We start from the raw sequence: 21,856 nt of genomic DNA, 5'->3' as shown, positions 1-21,856 counted from the left end.
AGCTATAGCTGGCTGCAGCTCACTAACCACAGCTCCCCGGGCAGAGGACTGTCCTCTGAGTTTACGCTGACTTCTATCAAAGTGCTTCTTAAAGGGGCCAAACTCACAACTCATTTGTGGTATTTCTTCTCCTGTCTTCTGGACCTAGCTCTTCACCAAAACTTAAAAAGAGATGGAAACCAACACGCTAAACTATGGTAGAGGGTTATGGAGACAGTGGCTTCCAAGTCTGGGGAGCTAGATTGATGAGTTCTGCCGTATTTTGAGCCTGCAGTTCCACATATATCTTTCTGATGTTCCACAGCTCTTTACGCACATGTACTAGTTGATCCTACTGACCGCCTCCATGGGAACACCAAGGTCTACCCAGGATTTGGGCAAAAGGCAAAGAAAGGCTGCTTCTACAACAGCTACTTTTCTTTATCAATTCCATTTGCTGTGACCCAAAAACATCAGGGCTGAAAGCTATGCATCCAAAGCAGGAAAGAATGGACTGTCTTACAGACTATATCATTTCTAAGATCTATCAGCCCCTCAGGAAACAGAACAGGGCACTCTGCAAAAGCAACTAGTCTGCAGCATCCCTGATGGAAATTTGCTTCTCTTTAATAAAGAGCTCTAAATGCAAATCAGATGAATTCGAATCACTCAGGCCAGATTACACTGACATGGGTGAGTCATTGCTTTTGGTGCCAAACTGGCAAATAAGAAGGTTTGAGAATGGATCCTGTGTGGCTGCCATGGAGAAAAAGAACTCAGGTGTTAAACTAGACAGAAGTTGGTTTGGTCTCACGGTTTCAAAGAAGGGAAAGTGGGGAAGTTTTCTGCAGAACATTCTCTAGATATAAAGCTCTAATCTGAAAATGGCAAGTAATGAGAAATGAGTACAGTTACCAGAGGGAAATAAAGAAAATAGTCGACCACAGTAACTTCAACCACAGAGGGGAAAAAGTTGTTCTAAAGAAGAACACAGGAGGGGATAGTCACATAGTTGGGAGAAATAAATTAAAAACTCACGGGGAAAGCAAATATAAGGCAACCCTCAGGGACCTCTTACCACCCTGATCTTTATGACCTTGAATGATCCTTTCCCTTTGAATGTGGACAGTAGCTGTGACCTGCTTTTTTTTTTTTTTTTTTGCCTCCAGGATTATTGCTGGGGCTCAGTGCCTGCATATGAATCCACTGCTCCTGGAGGCTATTTTTTCCCATTTTGTTGCCCTTGTTGTCATTATTGTTATTGTTGCTAATGCTGTTGTTGTTGTTGGATAAGACAGAGAGAAACCAAGAAAGGAGGGGAGATAGAGAGGGGAGGGGAAGATAGACACCTGCAGACCTACTTCATCTCTTGTGAAGCAACCCCCCAGCAGGTGGGGAGCCAGGGGCTGGAATTGGGATCCTTGTGCTTAGCACCAAATGCAATTAACTCGCTGCACTACCACCCGACCCCCTGTGACCTGCTTCTAACCAACACAACTGGTCAAAGATGATGGATGTCACTTCAAAACTTGTGTCACACAGTACTATAACCCCTATCTTGAAAGCAGATTGTCTCACTGGATCTGAGGAGCCAGCTTCCACAAAGAGAGAGAGGCCCAGGCAGTAGGGAGCTGGGGGCAACCTCCTGCCAGTAGCCAGGAAAGAAGTGAGTATCTCTCCTCATCACCTGGGGCCCTAGTCGGGGAGTCCTGGGATTCCCACACAAACAGGATGAGCCTAGATCTCGAATAGATCCCTCTCCCCACTATCACTGGTCATCTCTATCAGAAATAACATAATGGACCCCTCTGGGAGTCCCCATAGGACCTTGCCCTCAATGTGGATCAACAATGTTAGAGAATGTTCCATCCTCTGAAGGGGGGTTGGAGAACATACTCTATTTACCACCTGAAGAAGATGGGTCCTGAAATCCGTGCAACTCAGAATGTTCCTACTGATGGCCACAGAACACAAGTTTGGACCTACAGGGATATAGATGTTATATAGGCTCCTGTGCTGAATATAGGCCCCAGATCAAATCAGTGGGGTTTATAGTCAACAATATTTATACACTTTTCCCATATTTGGGAGCTACTCTCTTCCCTGATCCAGCTTTCTGGCCCTTTTTCCAGCCATGACACCATCTCCCCAGATAATAACCTGGGTCCACCTACATAACAGATGTCAAGCTCAGGCAAAAACTAATAAAGTCATGGGCCCTTTGGAATATACTTAAAATAGACCTACTAGCTATTTCCAAAATGGAGACCCCAAATCTTTATCTGCAGTATTCCAGCCTTTAGGTTCATGATTAATCAACAATTTGTATGGCTTTATATGTTAACTCTTGTTCAGCCACCAGGTTCCAGATGCTGATGACGACCGGATTTCCCTGGACAGATGGCCTCACCAATGTGTCCTGGAGCTCCACTTCCTCAGAGTCCTGCCCCACTAGGGAAAGAGAGAGACAGGCTGGGAGTATGGACTGACCTATCAATGCCCATGTTCAATGGGGAAGCAACCAGAAGCCAGACCTTCCACCTTTTGCACCCCATGGTGACCCTGGGTCCATACTCCCACGCATAGGGTTAAAGAATAGGAAAGCTATCAGGGGAGGGGATGGGATGCAGAGCCCTGGTGGTGGGAATTATACCCCTCTTATCCTATGGTCTTGTCAGTGTTTCCATTTTATAAATAAATTAATTAAAAAATAACTGGGAAAAAAGAATTAAAAAGGTGAGTGTCTCAGTTCAAGAGCCACAGGAACTAGATCTGGACAGGAGACACATGGTTTGGAAGTAGATCCTTCCCCAGTTAAGTTTTCAGATGATGACACCTTTTTTAAAATTTTTTTTTTATTACCAGAGGCTCAGCTTTGGTTTACGGTGGTGCAGGGGATTAAACCGGGGACTTCGGAGCCTCAGGCATGAAAGTCTATTTGCATAACCATTATGCTATCTACCCCTGCCCCTGATGACACCTTTGAGAAAAGCTGAAGCAAGGGACTGATTGGGATTGCTGACTAAAGGGAAACTTCTTTTCCTCTATTTACAACACTTCTCACACCAGAGGGATGAGCTTTCCATGCCAAGCAATTCTCTAGCTCTCTGGGGACACCACCTGGATGTCTTCTTACACTTCAGTTCCATTCTGGCAACAGTTACCCCAAATCAGTACAGACCTCACAGGTTATGGGCTACACACACACACACACACACACACACACACACTTCAGATACCAAACTGACCACAAATTAAAGGTACTGGACTCTGATGACTATCCCACACCCGGGTTGGATCTGACAATTTGCCTAGATGGCTCAAAGAACTCTGGGTGACATTTCACATCTACTAGCCTGGTGTTGGGACATAAGAAAGAACACAGATGAACAACAGAAGAGGTATATAGGGTAAGGTTTGGGAGGACCCCAAGCACAAGATAGAGATGGTGCACCACCCTCCTAGCACATGAGTGGATTTACCAACCCAGAAGGTCCCCAAAACCCACAGTTCAGAAATATTTCCTTGCAGGCAGGATCAATTATTAACCCAATCCCCAGTCCCTCTAGCAGTCCAGGAAGACAGGCAATGAGAGCTGAAAGTGTCAAGCTCCCAGTCATGGCTTGGTCTGTGGGAATCCAGCCTTCATCTTGAAGGTGCCAGGAGTCCACCAAGAGTGTCCTCCTTGTGAAACAATAGGTGATCCTATCAGTCAGGATAGTCCAGGGATTTAGAAGCTCAGAGTTAAACACTCCTGTTGCCCTCTACACTCAGGAAATTACAGGGCTCTTAGGAGCACTGTGTCAGGAACTGGGGTCAAAGTCCAAATACCAGAACAAAAGATGCTCCTATCATCCCTTTTACTCAGGAAATTCTAAAGAGCTCTGTGTCAGGGACCAGGGGCAGAGAATAAATACTTGTCTCTTATCATGTGACACTGACACACAGAAAACGTGAGCTAATACATGTGCTGTTTAAGTCACTAAGTTTGAGGTAATTTATTACACAGAGAAAGATAATATACATCTGATGTAATGGTTGCCACCTGAAGATTAGAGGAACTTTAACAAGAGATGGGGAACTGACAACATCCATGGCAAAAAAAAAAAAAAAAGAGGAAGCCCAAAGACTTGAACATGGAGGAAAGAAGGGATGTTAAGAGGAGCTGGTTTAGCTGGCCCTGAGCTCTGGGTAGACAAATGCAAGAAGGAAAGCTGGAGAGGCAAGCAGAAGACCCCCAGGGTGGGGTGGAGGGGGCAGCCAGCAAGATAGATAGAATGTGGTCCCCGGACCCCTCCAGGAACAGTCATCTGACACTTATCACTTTAAGAGGCAACGGGCTTCAAAAGACCATGTGCTGACCATGAGCTATAAGCTCAGAGCAGTAGGGACTTAGAGGTCACACAGGCTCTGGTGCTAAATATATATGGGCCCTGGAGCAGGGGGTGGAGGTGAATAGTTAATTTTAGCCACAGAATTAAAAAAAAAAAAAAAAAAAGAACGGGAGCTACTTCTTGCCTTAATTCAACTTTCTAGCCCATTTGTCTACTCTGACACCATTCTCTCAGATAATATTCTTATCCAACCTCAGGCTAGCTACCAAACTTAAGCAAAACTACCATAATTGTAGGCCCCTAGGAGCCTATAATGGACTTCCCAGCTTTCTCCTACCCTAAAATCCCTAATCTCATTTGCTCTAATCCTACTTTTTGGTTCCTGTTCATTAACCATCTTGTCTCAATTTAGGTCATGCCACCTTTCAGACACCAAGTTATAGATGCTACCATGACTCCACCCCGACTTCTTTGGGCAGACGACCTCACCAATGTGTCCTGGACCCTCACATTTCCAGTGCTCTGGTCCACTAGGGAGAGATAGAAACAGGCTGGGGGCATGGATTGACCTGTCAATGCCCACGTTCAGTGGAGAAGCAGCAACAGAAGCCAGAACTCCTACCTTCTGCTCCCCATAAACAATCTTGATCCAGACTCCCAGTGGAGGAGAAGTGATAGGATGAAGATAAGAGGACTCTGCACTCCAGCTCCATCAGCACCAGAGAGAGAGAAGGAAAAGGAGAGGGACCTATGAAAGCGGCTATGATGTTAGGAGTGGCTTAGAGGGGAAGAGAGGATCAGATCAGAAAAAGAAGAAACAACTATGTATAAATGTGGACAAATAGTTGTGGAGAAGATGGTTGGCCCATGTCTACAACCCTAGGGGAACTGTGGGGAGAGTGAAGATTCAGAACTCTGGTGGTGGGAATGGTGTGGATTCAAAGCCCTGTCGACATGTAATTCTGTAATATAGAAATAAAATAAAATAAAAAAAAGACCATGTGCAAGGAGCCAGGTTCAAGTCCATGCACAAAAGGGGTTATGGTATCTCTTCTCTTCTCCTTCTTCACCTTCTTTTTCTTTCTCTCTCTCTCACCCTGTCTTAGACTGAAAGTGGGTACCCAACCCCCAGGAGTGGAGGAATCACTGCACTATGACAAACCTGAGTGGAAAATACCCATAATGGAATGCTATGCACTAATTTTTAAAGGTGGTTTCCCTTCCATTACCTCACTGACATATGCAAGAGCCTGCGAAGAAGTCAGGGCAGGTATTCATTATTTTTTACAAAAGGAGGAGGATGGAGCAGTAGGAGACAAGAATGGCTGGCAAAGTTCTCCTTATTTACTGGGTTTCTCTCCTACTAGAAGTGTTGCCACATTCTGCTGGATGCCCTTCCCCGGGATGGATGCAGACTGGGGTCCTGACCCCAGGCACCACTGTGGGCCCCAGGAGCCCATGCACCACAGAAGGTGGGTTCAGTGCGTCCAGGGGAGCCGCAAGGCCAAGGTGCAGCCACCCACACTGCAGCAGCGGGTATCAAAGGGACTCTGCATTAAGGAGGGTGAAGGAGGGCCCGAGCCAAAGGCAAGCTTATCGGGTTCAGACTTGATCGCTGCTTCCACTCAAGCAGATGACTCAGAGGTGAAGCGCCTGGCCAGGTGGGGGTCAGCTGGCGGGGAGCCGAGGAGAAACTGCATGCAGCTGAGCCCCAGCTCAAGGGGCTGGACAGGGCTGGGTCCACAGAAAGGCATGGGAAGAGAGGCACAGGGCTCATTTTGTAATTGTTGGGTGTTTCTACAACAGGACATGGGAGGGGGGGTAGAGGAGAAAAGCAATCTCTGAAAACAGGGAGCAATTTTCTACTGCAAACTGTTAGAGATTTATTTCTTGAGAGAAAGAACCAGAGCACCACAGTGCCATATGCAATCTCAGGGTGCGAACTTAGGACCTCATGCTCGCAAGTACAATGCTTTACCCACTGTGCCACCTCCTAGGCCAGTAGTGAGGCTGGTCTAGCCCTGAGCAGGCTGGCTGTTGGTGCCCTCTCTCCATCCAGAGCTAGGGAAGCTCTCTCCAACAGGCTTAGTTGCTTAGCTGGCATCAGCAGCCGTCTATAACTCTACAGATTGCCTCTGGCATGTTACTGCTGGCCTGAGAACCTTTGGGGACTTCTCAGGGGAGAAAGGGCAAAAACATACAGTGCCGTCTGGAATGGTGGAGCTCTGAGTAAATGCAAAGGCTTCATCACGTGATTGTGGCCTGGCACTCGCTGACCAGGGGTCTGAGCTGACTGTCCCCATTTGAAGCTGGTTCTGCTTCCCAGTTCCATGAACAACAAACCACACTGTCCTCCTTCAGCCTGTTCTCCCACAATAATGGCGCCACACAAAAGAACAGCCCTCCCTGAAAAATGCTGACTCCACACAGTGGCCAGGAGATGGTTTGCCAATGAAGATAATCAATCACGGAGCAATGGAAGAAAACACCACTTCCTGTGGCTCCCTGCCCTCTCCCGTGAGGCCTCCGAAGCTTCACCGGCATTATTTCCCACCGAGTTTTCCAAATCCACCAGCTTGTGCCGTAGAATTATAGGACACTGGCTGCTCAGGTGACTCTACTCATAATCATCTATTCAATCATCTCATCAGTTTCCAGAGCTTCAGTTGATAACATTCAGACCATCAACTCTCTCTCCACTCCCAGGTCTGTTCTATCTCCCAAACACCTACTAAACATTCCCCATGTCTCTAAATTCAACTATGGTCAGAACTCTAATTCGTAGGCCTTCTCACCCAGCCTTGTTTTTCTCATCTAAGCATGCTGGCAACCAGGAAGTGCTAATCTCATTCTTTCTTTTCTTTTTTTTAATGTAATGAGAGTGATAGGAGGAGCGAGAGAAAGAGAACCCAGAGCATCATTCAGGACTTATGCTTGAGAGTCCAATTATTTATCCACTGTGCTACCTCTCAGACCACAAATTGGATGTTTCTAAGAGTGTAGATCTTAAAAATTTTCATCACAAAAAAATTACATACTTTGCCACTAGGGTTATCGATGCAGCTTCGTTAATCTCACTCTTGACTGGCTCTGCCTTAAATTCCATATCTGATCTGCTCTTAAACTCCACCAACCTGTGTCCTGAAATAGCTCACGTGCCAGCTGCCATTGATCTCCTCAGGGCTCCTTGCACCTCCAGTCAAAGCTGGTCCCATGCCATACCCCCATCTCTCCTCTCTAGTCTCCTTTCCTTAAGAGCCCTGGCAGAATCCCCACTACCAAGCTCTCTCAACAGCTGCAGAAACTGGGGCAAACCTCAACATGGCTTCAGGGTCCAGTGCCCCCTTCCACTTCCACACTCTGCAGCCTGCATCCACCTCATGGTGAGGCCACTCTCTGCCACCCCTGAGGACAGCCTTCCGCCCTCCTCACCTGTCAAACCCCCATTCTTCATGGCGCAGAAAATGAGCTGCCTTTCATCCTCTTTTCCTCTCCCTCTCTCCTTTCTCTCTGATATGTTCACTTCCTCCCTGTCCCCCTCTGCAAAGCTGTTTCTCTTCTCTTTGAGCACTGACTGTGGCCATTGACAGCTTATGTTCCCAAACCACTACCTCTACCCTCACTCCATAAGCGAACACACAAGAAAGGAAGGAGAGAAGGAGAGTTCAAGGCATGGTGGGATGATCCACTGGCCAGTCTGTGTGTGGACACCCTGCACCAGGGGTCACCCAAGGCCCTGGATGCAAAGGCAGACTGCACGGACCACTATAGTGAGGAACACCAAGCGGATCACGTGTCTGGGACTGTGTCCCTTCCTGTAGAATAGTGTCACGTCAGGCCCAGATTTTACTCTCCATTCATCCTACAGGACCCAGCTAGAGCACACATGCCTGATGACAGTCCCTCTCTACCTGCTTGATGTTCATATCTGAAATGACAAGTCATTCCACACAAAGGGGACATGCTGGCTCATGCAATTGGCAGACCAGGAGGAAGGCGGGCTGCAGTGTCAGCAGATCCAGGACCTTTGAATGGTGGTAGGACCCAGGTTTGATTCCCAGTTCTCCACTGTCCCACCCACAGTCATGAGCAAGTCACAGCATAGCTGCCAGTAGCAATGAGGGGCAAATGTTCCCATCAGGAAGCTATTTCTGTCCCAGAATCCAAGCAGGAATTGCCCAGGTTAGCCTGCATAGGAACTGGGGCAAAGCCACAGCGTCTGCTAGGTGGCCACAGGTCCCATGCAGCTCTCTATGGACAAATCAGAGTGACAATGAAACACAGTTCAAAGTCCAGTGTCCCTGTCACACTGCAAGTGCCCAACAGCTGCATGTGGCCAGTGACAGCCTAGGGTGGAACATTACTACTTCTGTAGAGAGTACTACCAGAAGAGGCAGCTGAGGTCCACTGCACCCCAAGTACATGGGGAAGGAAATGCTGTCCTAGTGGAAATCTTGTTATAGTGGAAGTGGGGGGAAAGATACTTGTTGGGCAATCAGCCTGCCCACCATATTCTGACAGAAAGAAAAGACTGATCTGGCAGGGTTTGCTCTCCATATCATACAGCCCATTTGTAGAAACGGTGTGTTGTCACATGGCGTTTTTCTTTTATGAACTCACTACCTTCTAGCGGGACACCAGACAAGCCAAGTAACTGCTCAGTTTCCTGGTCTGTGGAACAAAAGGGGTGTGCACTGCATCAGCTGTTTCTTTCTTTTTTATTTACTGTTAAGAAATGTAAGTGATGCCATGTGCCCAGCTAATATAAGGCAGACTGTCACTGACAAGAGGATGAGGTCTTACAGGACTCGTACAAGTCTAGAACTGTAGTATTCCACAGCCAGGTAACATAACTGCAACAGACAGAACCCTCGTCACCAGCATGCCCTGGTCTGACAGCGAGGGAAGAAAGATTCCGGGGTGCCCGGCATCTAGTGAGCAAGAGACAGGCAGCAAGAAGGAAATGAAATCATCAGACAGAAAGCATTGGTCTCCCCATCTTTCATCCCCAGTAGACCCAAGAAAAGTGGGTGACTAGCAAATCCAGGAAGTCAAGGGCAAAACTGAAAGAGACATTGAGCAAGGGAGTCAGAGAGGGACAGACAGGGAAACCCAGAGTCCATCAGGTCACTCTGCCCAGCAACGGCAGGCACAGAGTGACTGCATCTTAGAGTCCTGATCGCTCCTTTCCAGAGATGGCACGGACGTTTATTACAGACTACTAACCTCTCTGCTGTACGTTTCCATTCCACCTTGCGCTAGAAGTGCGGGCAGGAAACCTGCCAGGCTATATATCCCTTCCTGGGTGGGGCAAAGGCTAGTCTGTTAATCACTCATAATGTTAGGAACAGCTTCTGGAATTCATGGCCCTTTGTCTGCTAATGTGTCACTGAGGAACTGGGAAAGAAAGTAGAAGAGATTCCAAGGTAAGCCATGGGGGGTGGGGTAGGGTGAGGGGGTGGGGAGAAGTTAAAAGGACAAGCCAGAGAAAGAAAGAAATGGGCAAGCTCCAGTTGTATTTCTTTTTTTGATTGTTTGTTTTTAATTTTTTATATTTATTTATTTATTTATTTATTCCCTTTTGTTGTCCTTGTTTTATTGTTGTAGTTATTATTGATGTCATTGTTGTTAGATAGGACAGAGAGAAATGGAAAGAGGAGAGGAAGACAGAGAGGGGAAGAAAAACATAGACACCTGCAGACCTGCTTCACTGCCTGTGAAGAGACTCCCCTGCAGGTGGGGAGCCAGGGGCTCGAACCAGGATCCTTATGGCAGTCCTTGCACTTTGCGCCACCTGCGCTTAACCCGCTGAGCTACCGCCCGACTCCCTCCAGTTGTATTTCAATACAGGACGTGACTATAATTCTTTCAAGATATCATATGATCCATCATAATTTTCTATTTCTGTTAGCCCTCCTAATAAACTTGCAACTATGAGGCCAGGAGATAGCTCACCTGGAAGAGTGCAGACTTTATCACTCTGGAACACCACACACCTCAGGAAGGAAGCTCCATGAATGGTGGAGCACTGTGGTGTCTCTCCTACTCTTTCTCTGTCGAAAATTGAAAGGAGAATAATAAGTCTGCCAGAAGCAGTGGAACTGCACAGGAGCAAGACCCTAGCAAACAAAAATAAACAAAACTGTGCTTAATAACAAAACTTTCCTATAAAAAAAATCCTTTGTTGTTGAAACAGCTAAATAAAAAACTGCCAAGTGACCAAGCGAGTATCTACTCCAAGGTATGTGCTCAGATGACTGAAGACAGACACCTGCACACCAGTGTTCATTTTGACCTTGTTTATTATACAACAGCCACAAAAAGATGGAACCAATGCAAGTGTCCATCAATGCAGACAGACCAAGAAAATGTGGTCTATACACAACAATGGGATATTATTCAGTCATGACAGACATTCTGATATGTGCTGCCACCCAAAAGAAGCTTGAAAACATCACACCAAGTAAGATAAGCCAGACATGAAAGGGAAAACAGTGCATGAGAGTGTGTGATTCCACTTTATGAAATTCTGAGACCTGACACCTGTACAGAGAGGGAGGAAATCAGTAGTTACAGGCAGGAGGGAGAACTAGTTACCACATTTCTGTTCAGGGTGATGAAAGGTTCGGTAAAAAACAGTAACAATTCCACTGAACTGTATACATTGAAAAGGTAAAGTGGAGGCTGGGCGATGGCGCACCTGGTTGAGGGTACATGTTACCATGTGCAAGGACCCAGGTTCAAGCCCCTGGCCCCCATCTGCAGAGAGGAAGCTTCACAAGCAGTGAGATAGTGCTGCAGGTGTCTCTCTTCCTCTCTATCTACCCTTCCCTCTCATTTCTCTGTGTCCTAGCAATGAAAAAATGGGGGTGGGGAGCAAAAAAAGAAAAGAAGAAAGAAAAAGATCTCTGGGAGCAGTGAATTCATTGTACAGGAGGCCCTGAGCCTCAATAATCCTGGTGGCAAAAAAAAAATGTTTATAATGACAAAATTTATCCCATATATATCTTACCACCAAAAAAAAAAAAAAAAAGGCTTAGGCCACAAGAGTGTTTATTTATAAAGACTCCAGGACAGGGGACAGTTTGATAAGCATTTTTATGTCATAAATGATTTGATTGGTTACCAGGGGAGCCAGGAGGCAGGAGAGACCATGCAGGCCCCTGTCCTCAGCCAGTTCCTCACAGGAACCCTTAGAAGAGACAGCTTCCCAAGGAAGTCACCAGATGCTAATGACTCCTTTTTTATTTTTCTCTAAGAATTTAGTAAATAAGTTTTGTTTGGAAAGGAAGTACCACTGATGGTTCTGGCCTTAAGTCCAGAGACCTAGCCATCATTTAAAAAATTTTTTTATTAGTGATTTAATATTTACAAAATTATGAGGTAATAGGTATAATTCTATACCAGAGCTCTGCGTCCCCGTTCCCCTCATTGGAAACTGCAGTGGTTCTCCCAAGGTCACAGATATGGGTTGACTGTTATTTCTGTAACTACCTATATTTTTAACACTCTTCCAACTGAGCTATTTCGGTGATAACTATATTTTTATACATTCGCCCATTTATTCTGTGGTCCTGCCTTCTCTTCTTTTCTAAAGTCACAACTGCACCTATTACTACTTCCAAATGTCTTTCCTTTTTTCCTCTTCTCTATCCAGGTTCTGATGGAATTAAGAGTTCAGAGTCCTCTGGTCATCTTCCCCTAACAGTTCTCCTCCTCTGAGACTTTATGGGATACAGATGGCGGGAGTGCTGGCTTCTGTAATTGCTTCTCCACTGGACACGAACGTTACACCATCAAATTCTAAGCACAGCCTTGCCATCTGGGGTCTTCAGAGAGAGAGCAACAGGTCACTCTCTTCTCCAAACATAAATTATCAATATTAACACAATAAAAGGAAAAAGGAAAGGAAACCAACAATCTTGCTCATATTTCTAGTCTGAGAGCTCCAACCATCGTCCCCACCGGCATCTGAGCTGCTCCAAAGCACTGAGACAAAAGAATGTTCTCTAGTCCTTCCTACAGAGTTCCTGAAGCCTGATCCTCAAACACACTGAAGACAGCACAAGGGAAAAATGGCACTCTAGGATGGCCACAGAGATCATGTGGAGAGAGTGGCTGCTTTGCATGAGATCATGGCCCAGGTTCAAGACCAGCCCCCACCACATCAGATGATGCTTTGATGCTGTAGCATCTAGTGTCTGTCCCACTTTCTGTCTTTCCATTAAAAAAAAAAAAAAAATCACATCTATGTCAATCTCACACTTTTTACGATAAATTTCAAATTTCTAAGTAAATGATTAGTAATGGGAAGAAGATCACATGCTAGAACCTGCTCCACTCTGTGACTGCACAAGGGCCGCAGTCACAGGAGAGTCACTCAGATTATACATCTTCAAGCAACTAGCCAGAGAAAGACAGCAGCCTGGAAGCTCAGAAAGTCCTGGGGGCTGGGGAAGGGATCAGAATCTCTTCTCAAGAGAGACCTGAATAAAGAAGAAAGAGGATTTGGTTTAGCTGGTTTCAAGCCAACAGCCAGCACTGTACTTCATGCTGGAAGCATTCCCACAAAAGTCTGGAAGGAAGCCATCACCGCTGTCATGTAATGCAGTTCATGCAGCAATGGGCAGCGAGGTGAGGTCATGGAGAAGACACGCAAAATTAGAAAGGGAAGTGCCACGGTGACCACCTGCAAATAAAACTACTTGACACCTAGAAAAATCCAAACAAACAATCACAGTATTTGCTGAAATAGTAAGGGCACTCATTAAGGTATTCAGTTTCAAGAGACCAAATATATATATATATATCTTTCTTCCAGACTTTTGTGGGAATGCTACAATAACCTATAACAATAACAATAACCTGTGGGAAAATGGTAGAAAATTTTCCCACCAAACTACACTAAAAAACATAAAAAATCAAGGTTTTCTAATAAGAAATATGCATGGTAATATTATGTAGAAGTTATTAGGCACAGTAAGAGGACCTAAGTTTTCACAATTCACAACAACATGAATGTTAAGATGTACACAGATCAAACTATGTTCAAACAGCAAAGTAAGGCACAAACAGTCCTCCAAAGAGTTCATGACTGAACAAAGGATTGAGACAATTGAGTTTAACCTGAATTGTTGTGGTTAGTATTCCACAGAAGAAAAATGGGAAAGGCAATCTAATCAAGGAATTAAGGAACCAAGTATATACTGAATTGAGTATTAATAAAGCTTAATTGGGAGGTTTGCTAAGGTTTTATTACTATGTATTACTGTCAATTTCAGCAGTATAAGTCAGTAGCTCTTCAAGTGAATGAAATCTCTGTCCAAGGATGGACAAGGAGAAGACTCTTATCATCTGAATGAAACATGATAAAATAATAAATAGCTTGGGCAGGGGTAGATAGCATAATGGTTATGCAAAGAGACTTTCATGCCTAAGGCTCCAAAGTCCCAAGTTCAATCCCACACACCACCATAAGCCAGACCTGATCAGTGCTCTGGTAAAAATAAATAAATAAAATAAACAAATAATAATAATAAATAGTTTATAAAGAGAAGATTGATAGCATCACATATTAAGTTTTGGATACATATATATATATATATATATATATATATATATATATATATATATATATATGTGTATGTGTATGTGTGTGTGTGTGTGTATCTTTCAAAGGATACAAACAATACTTAGAAAGATCACACAATAGACTATAAGGGGACTGGAGTCCAAGGCATGTTCTCTGATCATAATAAAAAAAAAACCTGATATAAATAACAAAAAAGGGATAAAGAAAGAAAAGAGAAAAATTAAATAATCTTAATAAATAACCAACTGGAGGGGGGCAGGTAATAGCTTAGCCTGTACAGTACACACATTCTCATGTGAAAGAACCTTCTGTCGAGCTCCCAACCACATGGGAGCACCATATAAAAGCAAGACTTGCTCACTCTCTGCCTGTATCTCTGCGTGTCTTTCACCTCTGGTGGGGAAAAAGAAGAGTCCACCAGGAGCAGTAGAATCATGCAGGCAGAGCCCCTGCAAAGCACTGGTGGTGAATAAATAAATAAACGAACAAATAACCAATCTGCTACAGAAGAAAGCATCAAAGAAATTAAACACTTAGAACTAACAAATAATAAAAATACTGCATGTCAAAAATATGTGGAATACAACTAAAGAATATCAGAAAGAGTATCTGTTGCTTTAAAAACATTTTAGAGGAAATAAAAAGGGTTAAAATAATAGGCTAAATATTCAACTCAACTACTTGGAAAGGAACAAAAAAGAAAAATCACAGGAAAAGGGATTAAGCAATGACAGGATGAAAGATCTATTATACAGAGATACTCAGGATCAGCAATAAGTAGAGAAAAATAACAAAGAATTTGTTCCTTGAAGAGATCAATAAAGAGAATTTTAGAAATAAAAATATTATTAAAGCCAGGCCTTTCACCTTCCGCACCCTATAAAGAATTTTGGTCCATACTCCCAGAGAGGGATAAAGAATAGGGAAGCTCCCAATAGAGGGGACGGGACAGAGAACTCTAACGTTGAGAACTTTGTGGAATTGTAGCTCTGTTGTCTTACAATCTTGTTAATTATTATTAAATCACTAATTAAAAAATTAAAAATATAGTATTAAGAAAAGAGAGTAGGGGGTCGGGCGGTGGCGCAGTGGGTTAAGCGCATGTGGCGCAAAGCGCAGGGACCGGCGTAAGGATCCCGGTTCGAGCCCCCGGCTCCCCACCTGCAGGGGAGTCCCTTTACAGGCGGTGAAGCAGGTCTGCAGGTGTCTATCTTTCTCTCCCCTTCTCTGTCTTCCCCTCCTCTCTCCATTTCTCTCTGTCCTATCCAACAACGAATTGCGTCAACAAGGGCAATAATAATAGCCACAACGAAGCTGCAACAAAAGGGGGAAAAATGGCCTCCAGGAGCGGTGGATTCATGGTGCAGACACCGAGCCCAGCAATAACCCTGGAGGAGGGAAAAAAAAAAAAAAAAAAAGAAAGAAAGAAAAGAGAGTAAACACACGTGGCGCAAAGCGCAACAAGGGCTGGCGTAAGGATCCCGGTTCGAGCCCCCGGCTCCCCACCTGCAGGGGAGTCGCTTCATAAGCAGTGAAGCAGGTCTGCAGGTGTCTGTCTTTCTCGCCCCCCTCTCTGTCTTTCCCTCCTCTCTCCATGTCTCTCTCTCCTATCCAACGACGACAACAACAATGATAACTACAACAATAAAACAACAAGGGCAACAAAAGGGAATAAATAAATAAATAATTAAAAAACCTTTAAAAAAGAAAAGATTCTAATAATAAAATAGAGTGAAAACAGAGGTAACATTTCAATAATAAAAGAATATTCAAGAAAACTCGGAATACGCTAATAAATCTGAATGAACAAAGTCCTATTTAAATTATAGAATAAGAAGAAATAAGAACTTGAGCAGATGAATTAACATGAAAGAGATGAAAAGAGACAGAGAAGAGAGCAGCAGCAGGTGCGGATGCCCGCGCTCTAAGGAGCAGGCAATCCTGTTTACACACTGCCCTGGAAAAGCTCTCAAAACTGACCAGAACACTTCATGAAGGCAATATGATCATAATTCTAAGATTCAATACTCACCTGGCAGGGGAGATACCATGATCACGAAGGTGGTTTGCCCAGGGCGAGGCTTATCCATTGCACTCTGGATGTGCTGACCCCCGCGATTTCCCCAAATGTGGGAAACTCAACTGCATAATTTGTGGTAGTGGGGGACTGCAGGTGTCTGTCTTTCTCTCCCCCTCTCTGTCTCCTCCTCCTCTCTCCGTTTCTCTCTGTTCTATCTGACAATGACAGCATCAATAACAACAACTATAATAACTACAACAATTAAAAACAAGGGCAACAAAAGGGAAAATAAATATTTAAAAAAAATTTAAGTAAAAAAAAAATTCTAAAATTCACAAAATAACAAGGAAGCAGTAGATTTATTTGATACCAAAAAAAACAAACAAACAAAAAAACGGGGGCCAGGCGGTATCGCAGCAGGTTAAGCACACATGGTGCAAAACTTAAGCACCAGTGTAAGGATCCTGGTTCGAGCCTCCAGTTCCCCACCTGTAGGGGGGTCACTTCACAGGCAGTGAAGCAGGTCTGCAGGTACCTATCTTCCTCTTACCCTCTGTCTTCCCCATCTCTCTCAATTTCTCTCTGTCCTATCCAACAACAACAGCAATGGCAACAATAAAAATAACAACAACAACAAGGGCAACAACAACAAAAAATGGGAAAATGGCCTCCAGGAGCAGTGAATTCATAGTATAAGCACCAAGCCCCAACAATAACCCTGGAGGCAAAAAGAAAAAACATACACTAAAATAGTAGCCAAGTAAATTCAATAATTTTTTAGATTAATTTATGATACACACACACATATTTAGAGAGAGAGAAACAGAAACACAGAGAGTGAAAAATCCGTCTCTCTCTTACACATAGTGCCGTCAATCAAGAAAATCAAGAGTGCACTCCACTCATTGCACAATCCCAAACAACTCAAAAATGTATTCTAAAAAATAATGACCAAGACAAGACCTCACTGGATTTATCCTAGGAATTCACACATGGGTCAATGCCAGAAGTAAATTTAGAGACAAGTACCCAGGCGATAATTTCAATATTAGTAAAAGAATCTGGCTTTCTCCTCTCTTCCCCTCCCCTCCCCTCTTCTTTTCTCTCTCTCTCATGAAACTTTCTCTATCTGATATGAAATAGAATAAATCTTTAGAAATAAATAAATTAAATTAAGGGAGTTTAGTTCAATGATAGACACTACAAAGTTAGTAGACAAATGACTGAATGAAAGAATGGGAAAATAAATTTATAATATCTAAAATGGTAAAAAAAAAAAAAAAAACTATTTACAGAGAATAGAGAAGAAATTCCATATCCTTATGAAACAATGGACGATTGACAACTTAATCTAGACTAAACTCTAGACTCTAACAATTTAATCTAGACTAGACTAACAAAATTAGAAAACTGGACAGTTCTTTTTTAAAATAAACATGTATGTCTGTCTGTTTAAAGATACCAGAACACTGCTCAACTCTGACATAAAGAGGTGCCAGGAATTGAACCTGTGACCTGTGGGGACTCAATCTGTGAGTTCTGTGCTCCACTGGGCTGAGTTATCTCCTTGGCTGAGACATGCAGGGAAGATGACTGACTAGTTCAAACTGTTGGCAGGAGTGAGAAGTTCTAAGAAGCTCAAGATGTGGCTAGAGGAGGCAGTGGCTGGTGTGACTGTTAACATTTAGGGTGTAGTCTCAGTTTGTAAGTACAGTATTTCTTATGGGGACTTCACAGGTTGGAATAACGGGTCCCACCCATTCATCTCAACCTGAATCATACCTAACACAATGCAGCCTAAAAGACAGAGCAGACAGATGTCAGGCTCAGGGGAAAAAAAAAAACAAAAAAACTAGTACAGTCATGGGCTCTTTGGAATATAACTAAAATAGGCCTATCTACAAAATGGAGACCCCTCAACTCTTCATATGAACTTTTCCAGCCTTTAGGTTCATGATTAGTCAACAATTTTTTTTTTTGCTCTATATGTTAACTCTTTTTTTCAGCCACCAGGTTCCAGATGTTAACATGATGCCAACTGGACTTCCCTGGGCAGATGACCCTACCAATATGTCCTGGAGCCCCGCTTCCCCAGAACCTCGCCCCACTAGGGAACGAGAGAGACAGGCTGGGAGTATGGATTTACCTGCCAACATCCATGTTCAGTGTGGAAGCAATTACAGAAGCCAGACCTTCCACCTTCTGCACCCCATAATGACCCTGGGTCCATACTCCCAGAGGGATAAAGAATAGGAAAGCTATCAGGGGAGGGGTATGGGATATAGAGTTCTGGTGGTGGGAATTGTGTGGAGTTGTCCCCCTCTTATCCTATGGTTTTTGTCAGTGTTTCCTTTTTATAAATAAAAATTAAAAAAAAAAGACAGGAAGGAAAACACTCCTGCTATATTCTTCTGTTTAACATAGGCCTGGTAGACTTGACTTGAGAAATTGCTATACATAATGCTTTTGATTGATTTTTGAAACCACATGACTCTCTCCTAGTTGTAGTAATCATCACTATCCTTGATAGAGAACTGAACAAACAAACAAACAAAAAAAAGTGGGAAAGATCTGATCTCAGAATCTGAAAACATCAGTGACAAGGTAAAGATGTTTGTTTTATTTTGATAGGACAGAGAGACATTAAGAGGGAAGAAGCGTAGAGAGGGAGAGATACCTGTAGCGGTGTTTCACCACCTGTGAAATTTCCCTCTTGCAGGTGGGACCTGGGTCCTATTGTGTGGTAATGTGTGCACTTAACTGGGTACACCACCACCCAGTCCCAAGAAGTTTAACTCCTGAAATTCACACCATCAGGAGAAAAGGTTCTTGGGATTTTGGCAGTCCCAAAATATCTCAGGAGGGTCCTGTTTTTGTTTTGTTGTTTTTTTCTGGGCCAGAAATAGAAGATATGGTCACATTTTAGCTACAGAAAGAGAATTTGGCCTGGACACTGAAGGAGGTTTATCCTTGAACGGAGACAGATCTTAAGTAGATGAAGAGGGCTCCTTCTGACTGCAGAAGATGACTTGGGCTGGGCCCAGAAGTGGGATCAATAGTCTGGTGCATACCTCAAGAGGATGAACCTGTGCAAGATTCTGCCTTCAGAAGCCAGCTGGAGTTGGCCAGGAGAGAGAAGAGAGAAGTGAAAGGATCATTGATTCTTCATTCAAACCCTCATTCAGCTATCAAGGTAACTAGCTCAGGCTTGTCTCCTGAGGAGAAAACTGCACAAGGTCTCTGGCAGACCCTGTTGGGAGAGAGGGCTGGAAACATACCTCCCAGCCTGATTAGGTCATGAGCACCCAGACTCGAAGGGGAGGCCAGGACGGTTCTTCAAGTTCTCTGTGATGATGAAAGATAAAGAAGAGCTGCTGTACCACCTGGCCCTGGTGATTGCTACCCTTTGGTGTTTGTTAACCAGGCAACTGTTACCCAAACACTTGACATCAAGGAAATTTTATTTGGGTTGTTCACACTCCACAAAGATCTCTGTGCTGGCAACACCTCATAACTGCCTGGAAAGAGGGAGAAGTTCAGCCTCGGGAGTGTGGGAAGGGACCTTCCTAGGAGCCCAGGTCTTCAGCCCACTCTCAACCTCAGAGCCTGAGGGTGATGCAGAACCCAACCGTCTTCCAGAAGAATCACTGTGTAGGTGTGGGATGCCCAAACTTTTCTCTTGGTTTCATTCCATTTTGAGACTTGTTGCAGACAATGGAGATTATATGACTATTTACCGAAGAGCTAATGATTGGTCATCACAAAAGGAAGAACATGGCCTGGGCTGGAAAGGATATATGTTCTTAGACATGCAATATATAAGATTTTTCTCTGGGTGAAAAAAATGATATTGAGACCAAAAATATGTGACAAAATACATTCTTTTTGAAGACAGGTCTGACCCCAGAATAATAGGCCACTTGCAATGACAATACCAAGCACAGAACCTTTCTAGAAGTCATAGGAAAAGTTTATGGTGTTCTTAAGGTTATGGTTTGTTACAATAATTTTCAAAACCTTAAATGGTGCAAAAAAAAAAAAAAAATACCACCGTCCTAATTGTAACCAGATTTTATATTATCCAGAGAAGAGGAGCTGGTTAAAATATCCTTAAAAAACACCGTGATTTTTTCAAAAGAGCAAATTGCAATTTTCCTAAATATCAAGAGGGCAAAAAATGAGAACCAGCCATGTGGTTTCACAAACTCTCTATTTAGAAGCTAGGAGGAAAGAGAAATTTGTACCAGATACTCAGGGAAGAATGAAAGCTCTTCCCTTAGCTGAGGTTAGGAAGGAAGCAATATAAAAAGGGTAGGCTAGGAGGACCTTAAAAAAGAATTAGGTAAAACCTGGAAGGAACCCAGGTGCCCAACAACAGATGAGTGGCTGACAAAGCTGGGGTATATATACACAATGGAATACTATGCAGCTGTTAAGAACAATGAATCCACCTTATCTGACCCATCTTGGACAGAGCTGGAAGGAATTATGTTAAGTGAGCTAAGTCAGAAAGATAAAGATGAGTATGGGATGATCCCATCATCAACAGAAGCTGAGAAAGAACAGAAAGGGAAACTAAAAGCAGGATCTGATTAAATCGAGAGCAGGGCACCAAAGTAAAAACCCTGTGGTGAGGGGGAGGGTGGACATTCGGCTTCCCGGGGCGGTGGGGGGGTGGGGTGGGGGGGTGGGATGGGTCACAGTCTTTTGGTGGTGGGAATGGTGTTTATGTACGCTCCTATTAAAATGTAGACATATAAACCACTATTTAATTAATATGAGAGGGGAAAAATTGATGGTATGTCTCGAACTTTTTAAAACACAGACTGGAGTCTTTTTAATACATAGGCTGAGTCTTTGATATGTGGACTCCCTCAAAAGCCTAGACCAGGTAGAACAGAAGCAACCAGTGGCACAGCTATATACAAGATGCTGGGTATTATACAACAAACCCTAACAAAGGGACTTTTCAAAGTTAACCCAATTACCAAATAATGTGATGATAACAATAACTATCCATTGTCTTCTTGAACCCTAAGACAGCAGGAACCTCACATTTCCACTATAGAGCCTAAACTTCCCCCAATCCTGGAAGCTTAGGGTGGGGCCCACTTTCCTGAATGCTTCTCTCAATCCATATCAAATAATATTGCATTAGCTGATCGCAAGCTAATCAACGCAACAAGTGCCACCCCGGCATGCTTCACTTCAGACTGTGTCCAGAGACTTCAGGTGTGGAATGACAACCCTTCAGCTTCATCACTCGGGTGAGACCTGTCCTTTCATAGCATTCTCTAATTCCATTCCAGGTGGTCCACTACCCAATAAAGTCTCCAAACCTAGATATAGACCAGGTCCCCCGAGATATGTTCACATGTGTCCATAAACCAGGGCAAAATATATACCTGAAAGCAGAAGTACACAAGAGTCTGCAGTGAGTACCCCCCAACACTTCATCTGCACTATTCCAGCCTTTAAGTCCATGATTGTTCAACAATTTGTTTGGCTTTGTATGTTAACTCTCTTTTCAGCCACCAGGTTCCAGATGCCAGCATGATGCCGACCAGACTTCCCTGGACTGACGACCCCATCAATGTGTCCTGGAGCCCTGATTCCCCAGAGACCCACCCTACTATAGAAAGAGAGGCAGACTGGGAATATGGATCAACCAGTCAACGCCCATGTTCAGCAGGGAAGCAATTACAGAAGCCAGACCTTCCACCTTCTGCATACTCCCAGAGGGATAGAGAATGGGAAAGCTATCAGGGGAGGGGATGGGACAGGGAGATCGCGTGGTGGGAATTGTGCAGAGTTGTAAGCCTCCTATCCCATGGTTTTGTTAATGTCTCCTTTCATAAATAAATAAATAAATGAATAAATAAATAAATAAATAATTAGGAAAAAGCCCTCGATTACATTGACTTAGAAGGG

At 43.8% G+C, this 21,856-nt stretch overlaps 1 protein-coding gene and 1 non-coding gene across 8 annotated transcripts in view; one reads left to right on the top strand and one right to left on the bottom strand.

Moving 5' to 3' along the window:
- Nucleotides 1-21,856, bottom strand: part of DIS3L2 (DIS3 like 3'-5' exoribonuclease 2) — a 259,999-nt gene that overhangs the window by 134,010 nt on the left and 104,133 nt on the right. The gene's annotated exons all lie outside the window — the stretch shown is intronic.
- LOC132539548 (U1 spliceosomal RNA) lies at nt 15,930-16,100 on the top strand. Its single transcript, XR_009550905.1, has one exon. It is a non-coding gene; the product is annotated as a U1 spliceosomal RNA (small nuclear RNA).

Source organism: Erinaceus europaeus, chromosome 7, assembly GCF_950295315.1.
Source record: "Erinaceus europaeus chromosome 7, mEriEur2.1, whole genome shotgun sequence".
Taxonomy (NCBI): domain Eukaryota; kingdom Metazoa; phylum Chordata; class Mammalia; order Eulipotyphla; family Erinaceidae; genus Erinaceus; species Erinaceus europaeus.
The sequence above is the reverse complement of the archived record's forward strand: the minus strand, read 5'-3'. Positions and strand labels throughout refer to the sequence as shown.